This window comes from Spinacia oleracea, chromosome 4 (assembly GCF_020520425.1).
Source record: "Spinacia oleracea cultivar Varoflay chromosome 4, BTI_SOV_V1, whole genome shotgun sequence".
Taxonomy (NCBI): Eukaryota; Viridiplantae; Streptophyta; class Magnoliopsida; order Caryophyllales; family Amaranthaceae; genus Spinacia; species Spinacia oleracea.
Genome location: NC_079490.1, coordinates 93,285,921 through 93,292,899, shown reverse-complemented (window position 1 = coordinate 93,292,899; position 6,979 = coordinate 93,285,921). Strand labels below are relative to the sequence as shown.

Sequence of the window (6,979 nt, the reverse complement as noted above, 5' to 3'; positions counted from 1 at the left end):
AATCTACTGGGGTTTCCATCATATTCCACAATATTCACCTATAATGCACAAGATGGAAAGAAACTATAAAAATACTACGAAAAACTATATAAACTATAAAAAATCATAGTAAAACTAACACGAAAACCTAATCTAGGAGCGACATAAATGTCGGTCATCAAACTCCCCCAAGCTAGGCGTTTGCTAGTCTCTAGCAAACTAAGCACGAAATAGGGAAGAATGAGAAATTATTTACATTCTAAAAACTACAAAAATAAGAAATACAAGAATATACAACCTAACTCACTTTCGTAGGAATCACGGTTGCATTTAAGCGCATGCAACAAGCTCTTTAAACCCCACAATCGCTCATGAGGGCGAGTGGGATGTCGCAAGGGTTTCCAAAGAGAACCACCCATAACTCTTCCAAAAACACAATCAAGGCAAGACCTAAAAGGAAAACAAACCAAGAAAAAGAAAAGAATAGAAAAAGAAAAGAAAAGAAAAAGAAAGAAAGGAAAATAAAATAGAAAAGAAAGAAAAATAAAACTACAAAATTCAAGAAAAGGGCCTTTATTATGGAACGAGCACGAAATAATGCTAATATTACTAACCAATAAACGAATGCACGCTAACCAATGTCCTAAGTAGATTGAAGGATTCAAGTGTGAAGCAAAGAGAACTAAGGGTTCACACTTATCAATTACCCTTCAAACGAGCATATCACGTCAAATATCTAGATCCCATCCACCCTTAAGAATAGCTTCTCATGACGCCGCGAAGGCGCCGGAAGACAAGAATTGCAAGGGAGAAGAGAAGGTTACCCGACATCTTAGGATGACAATCCCATTCCATAAATTTGACCAAATCCTCCCTCCACCGACAATGACTAAACTCAAAAGGGTCAAGAGGACTTTTTAGGGTGTAACGTATAGGCTAGGGGTAGGCTGTGGAATAAATTTGGAAATTGGTGCTCAAACCTAAAGTGATGCGCAAAATGAACTTATTCTAGCAAATCGAACCAAAACAAACTCATACCACTTATTTTGGGGCACCCCCAAGCTTATTCAACAACAAAACTAAACTAAAACTCTTTTTGAACTTTTCTTGATTTGATTTTCTCCCTTTTTTGTGTTTCAATTGAAACTTTTCTCATTGCTTTTTTTTCCCTATTTATGGCTTTTTCAAAACTTTCCTTTCTCTTTTTGCTTTTGCTAATTTATTCACTATTTACAACATATTTCCCAAACTTTGCCATTCTAACCAATATCAAACATTCCTCATCATTGCATAATCATTCAAAACATCAAGCACAATAACACCAAGCTTCACTATCACTTCTTAGGGGTAAAATAAAACAAAGGCTAATAGGCTTGTAATGATCTTATAAGAAATGAAGGGGCAAGGCTCAAATGGCTAGCAAGGGGGAAGTGTAAACAAAAAATATATGAGAAAAATAGAAAATAAAGTCCTAAACTAAAAAGAAAAATAGTCACCGAAAGAAATGCCTCTATCGTCCCCTAAAGTAGTCCAGTGGCGGTCTCGGGAAGGAAAAAGTCAAATTCGGGATATAAGATAGTCAATGCCAAGGATCCATGCCACTCAATATATGTATACATGTGTTTGGGCGAAAATGAACATGATCCTCACAAATGGGAGCAAATACTACCTTCACCGGTTTCAAGTCACTAGAGAGATCGACACCGTCTTACCACAAACCAAGGGTTCAAGACTCATGCTACCCAAAGTTCTAACTGACTTTCTTAACACCTAATTCCTAGACTCGAACCAAGACATTGAAAACCGTGCACACATCTACCAATTAGGAATAACAGCATTCTAACCTACAAGTTCCATTTTTATTATGCCCAAATGAAGAATAATGCCTAAAAACTAGAAAAACTTGCCTTGACAAAAAGGAAAGGAAAACAAAGAAAAAGAAAAGAAAAAGGAAGAAAAGAAAGAAAAGAAAAGGAAGGAAAATAAGGAAACAAAAGGAAACAAAAAAGAAAACAAAACAAACTAAAATCAAAGAAACTAAGGAAAGAAAGCATAAAAGTATATACAAAGCACACAAAATGCATGATTTCAATGGCATGAACAATCACAAAGTAACCACACAATTCAAACTCCCGCCAAGTTTGAATTAGGCCGTGTCCTCAAGGCCTAAAACAAAACATGGAGGGGCACAACTACCCATTCAACCAAATGCCCCACAAGAAATATGCCCGCCCCAAAGAATGCATGTGAGTAAGAAAGAGTTTACCGGAGGTGCCGTGGGAGCAAGTCCCGCAAAGAACCGGAAAACCAAACAAACTCACCAAAAGATCAACGAGCAAGGCAATGGTGGAAAATGTGAACCCACACCAACGAAGACACACAAAAATATGCACAAAACCCGCGGGGTGCCTCACGGAAGCGCTTCTTTAATGTCATTAGCTTGACGAATACCCCAATTTTCATGGGGGGTCAAACACAACCAACTCGGGGTCATCACGAGTCAAAAAGCTATTCTTTGCCCCTTTGGGCACAAACAACTCACCCAAATCGTAACTCATGGAATGGGGATCAAACCAACTGTTCTTGGGCTTATGTTTTCTCGTCTTGGTCTTCTTGCTCATGGATTTCTTACCATTGGGGGCCGAAGTTTCTTCTCCAACATCATCTGGACCCATTCCGAAGATCTCGGGAATGGTTATCACATCATCAAATGAATCACCTAACACCGAGGAGTTCACAAATACCTTCTTCTCCTTGATGTTGTCCCTAGCAAGCTTATCATTAAACTTCGAAACACAAGAGTTGTTAGAAATGTTAGCATAACGATGTTCAATGCATGCAATAGCGTCTAACTTCATGCAAATCTTCTTCTTGGAACAACATTCATTATCAATAGGGAGCTTAAAACTAGCCTTGGCATCTCCTGCGTTCAAGGTGATAAGACCACCTTGAACATCAATGAGAGCACCCGCTGTGGCCAAGAATGGCCTCCCTAAAATAATAGGGGTGTGGGCGTCCTCATCAATATCCAAGACAATGAAGTTAACAAGGAAAGTCAACTTCCCTATCACAAGGGGAACATCATCAACCCTACCCAAGGGGTACATAACCGAGCGATCGGCTAGTTGCAAAGACATAGGGGTAGGGATGAGATCACCAAGGTTAAGCTTCTCATAGATTTTGTAAGGAAAAATGCTCACGCTTGCCCACAAATCGCAAAGAGCGTTATCAAACTTCAGCTTTTGGATGCTACAAGGAATCGAGAAACTCCAAGGATCCTTGAGCTTTGGGGGAAACAGGCTCAAAATCAAGGCACTACAATTCTCCGTAAGATGCACGGTGTCCTTGGGGCCACAAGTTCTTTTGCCACACAAAATGTCTCTCATGAACCGAGAATAATGTGGCATTTGCTTAAGCGCCTCGGTGAAATACAATGACACATAGAGCTTACTAATAGTATCTAGAAACTTGGAGAATTGGTTATCCAATTTCTTTCCGACAATTCTTTGAGGATAGGGGAGAGGAGGAGTAGGGAAAAGTAGAAGAGTAGCCTCCGTTGGATTTTCACCATCAATCACGTCATCAACGTGAGACTTCTCTCCCACCACATCATAGTCCGTAGACTCATTTCCCTTAGATCCTTCTCCCCTAGAGCCAGGAGCATCAACAAGCTTAGCACCATCATCTAAAATCTTCCCACTCCTAGTTGTGACCTCATACATTTGCTTAGGAGCTTCACCTTGGGGTGGGAGACTAGTATGCACTTGTTGTTCCTTGATCGTGCTAGCAAGTTGTGCTAGTTGGGTTTCAATCATTTTCAAATGAATGTTGGATTACTTGAATCCATCTTCAAACTCAACATTTTTCTTGGCTTGCGCCCCCACGAACGACTCCATAAGGGCCTCAAGGTTAGACCTGAGAGGCGAGAGTGGTGGAGGTGCATTGCCATAACCCATAGGGTTTTGTTGGAATTGGTTTCCATAGGTCCTTGGCCCATTGAATCCGGGCGGTGTAAATTGAGAAACACCATATTGACCTCTCAGGTTCAACGGATAACCCCCACTAGAGGCACCCCTATATTGCCCATAAGAATAGTTGTAACCCCCTCCACCTTGATGGTTAGGATTATAACTAACTTGATTGTATTGGGTTTGATTGCCAAGACCATGAGATTGACCATAGGGTGCTTGGCCTTGATAGCCTTGCGCCCTATAGCCACCTTTGCCTTGACTATCATACCCACCTCCTTGGCCAAAGATTTGGTAGGATCCATGCATAGGAGGGCCTCTAGGTGCTTGCCTATTAAAATTTTGATTCGGGGGGCCATCATATCTAGGTCTCTCATTCATAGCATTGGCATATTCCACATCAAAATCACCTTCAAAAGAAGGAACATAATCCACATAAGAAACATTATGCATTAAAGGACATGCATTAGGGAAATGCCCATAATCTTGACAATTATTACCAAAGGATGTACCTAAAGGCATGGTGTCATAGGAACTCACCTTGGCCTTCCCCTTAGTGAGAAGAGTAGCCGAAGGCGATGGAATTGTTGATGGCAATGGGGGTTGACTTGGAGTGCTCTCTAGCTTTTCTAATCTCGAGCTAAGCTTCTCGATAATCCGCGCTTGCTCCATAGCATAAATTGACCCATTACCATCATCACTTCTACTTTTTCAATCATAGTTCCTTGTACCAACGTTCCAAGCTTGGTAATTTTGCACTACATCCTCTATGATCTCCTCTATTTGATCCTCCGTCTTGTTCATTATGGGACCACCCGCCCCCGCATCTAGACCTGTCTTGGATGTTGGGCTCAATCCCAAATAGAAAGTTTGGAGGAGCAACCACTTAGGAATCCCATGGTGAGGGCATTCTCTTTGGTATTCTTTTAATCGGTCACAAGCTTCAAAAAGCGACTCATCCTGCTTTTGCTCAAATGATTGAATTTTGTGACGATACTCCGCCGTCTTCCCATGAGAGTAGAACTTTCTCAAAAATGCGCTTGTCACTTCATTCCATGTTCGAAGTGAGTTTGGCTTAACCTCCTTGTCAAGCCAATCGCTAGCACGTCCTAAAAGAGAGAAGCGGAATAGCGTCAACCTCACATAATCCGAAGTCACTACATTGTGTTTGATTGTATCACAATAGTTCTCGAATTGTTTCAAGTGCTCATGCGGTGATTCGCTACTCTTTCCGCAAAATGGATGACTTTGCGCCAAATTGATCAAGGCGGCTTGATCTCAAAATTGTTTGCATTGGTGGTGGGCGCTTAAATCCCACAATTGCCTCAAAGGCTCCCGGAATGCCTAAGTTCTTGACCGGAAGAGCCTTTGTCTCAATGGTATGATCACTTGCCTCTTGTTCCGTAGCTTCACTCAAAGTTTCGAATCTATTGTAGCTTGATGAACGGGTTCGGATACGCCTCAATCTTCGCAAAGTCCTCTCTTACTCTAGGTCGAAAGGATATAGAGACCTATGACAATTTTTACCCCTATCTTGCATACAAAACTCAAACAAACCGTGGGCAATGCAAAGGAAATCTAAAGCAAGAGTGAAATATTTTTGTATTTTCTATGGTTAAACTAGACTCCACAAAACTCAAAAACAACAACCGTTCCCTGGCAACGACGCCACTTTGATAGAGGTATTTTCCGTCATTGAAAGAACAAACCTCGATCAAACAAAATTTGTAAAATACCTAACTAACCGGCTATATTGACTATAGCGGTAAGCATAGGGATCGTCCCAAATAAACGGAGCGAATTGAGTTTTCTAGTTAAGCTAGTTTAGGACAGAGTTTGGTTTTGAATTAATGACTACGAATCTAAGCTATCAAAAAAGATTATCCAAATAAGAAAAGCTCTAGGGAATCGGGGATAGGCTAGGGTAATCGGGGAAGGACAAAGGAATCACACAACTACGATGCAAGGACTTGATACATAGGAGAAAAGCAACTATTGACGTGCTAGCCACCTCTAGGATAGAACACGCTAAGCCTCTAATTAAGGAAAAGCTCTTGCATGATCCTAACACTAGACAACTCACGATTGAAACCTACTTTTCACATGCATCATAGAGATTCACAATCTCTTGCCAAACCAGAACAATGCACTCCAATCAATCCTTTGGAACTAGCATTTTCAACTACTAATTCTATAGTCATGGAAATCCTAACATCAACTCAAGTTTAATCACATCAATAATCAACAATCATCCTTCAATTTCCCCCAATTTAGCCCTCGATTCTCCCCTATCACTAACTAGAATCTACTCACTACTCATGCTTCTAACTAAGGAATTCAAGTATTCAAAGCTACTAGACATGGAATTGAAAGGTTGAATGCAAAGAATCAAGAAACTAGGAATTCAATTGAGAATTCAATGGAAACTTAAGCATCAATCAAAACTAATATTAAATCATTAAGAAATCAAAACTTCAAGAAGAATAGCAAAGTATAAAGAAATTGAATTGAAATTGCAAAAGAATTAAAGAGTTGAAGAGATTTACAACTTGAAGCTTCCTCCAATGGAGTTTCTCCCTCCTCAAACCAAAGCCTGAAAACTAAGAGATTCTCTCTAATATTCTGAAAAGTGTAATTAAGAAGTTCTAAAATTGAATGGTAATGAAAATTAAACGAAAAAGCTATTTGTAAGTTTCCCCAAAAAGAAGCTAAAATTCGAATAATCGCAGCCCGCGTCGACGTTCGGTCGCACAGAACCCTTGTGCGACCGAATAGGAAAAGCTGGTGCGAGCACACTTCATTCTTCGTGCGTGCAAACAAAGCGAAGACTGAATTCCTTCTTCAGGTTCGACCGCACCGAAATTCTGTGCGATCGAACATACCTGACTTAGCCAATTCTTCCTAGATCGTCAATGTGGTCGCATAGATATGTTGTGTGGGCCCATAAATATTTAGTGCGGGCGAACGGAAAGTCGTGCGATCGAACACCAAAATTGGGGACATGCATTCTGCCTCAAAAATCCATTTTGTGC

General features: G+C 40.5%; 1 non-coding gene across 1 annotated transcript; it reads left to right on the top strand.

Moving 5' to 3' along the window:
• The first annotated feature begins 4,839 nt into the window (after positions 1-4,839).
• Positions 4,840-4,942, top strand: LOC130460251 (small nucleolar RNA R71). The gene has a single exon (XR_008920183.1). It is a non-coding gene; the product is annotated as a small nucleolar RNA R71 (small nucleolar RNA).
• Positions 4,943-6,979: the final 2,037 nt, after the last annotated feature.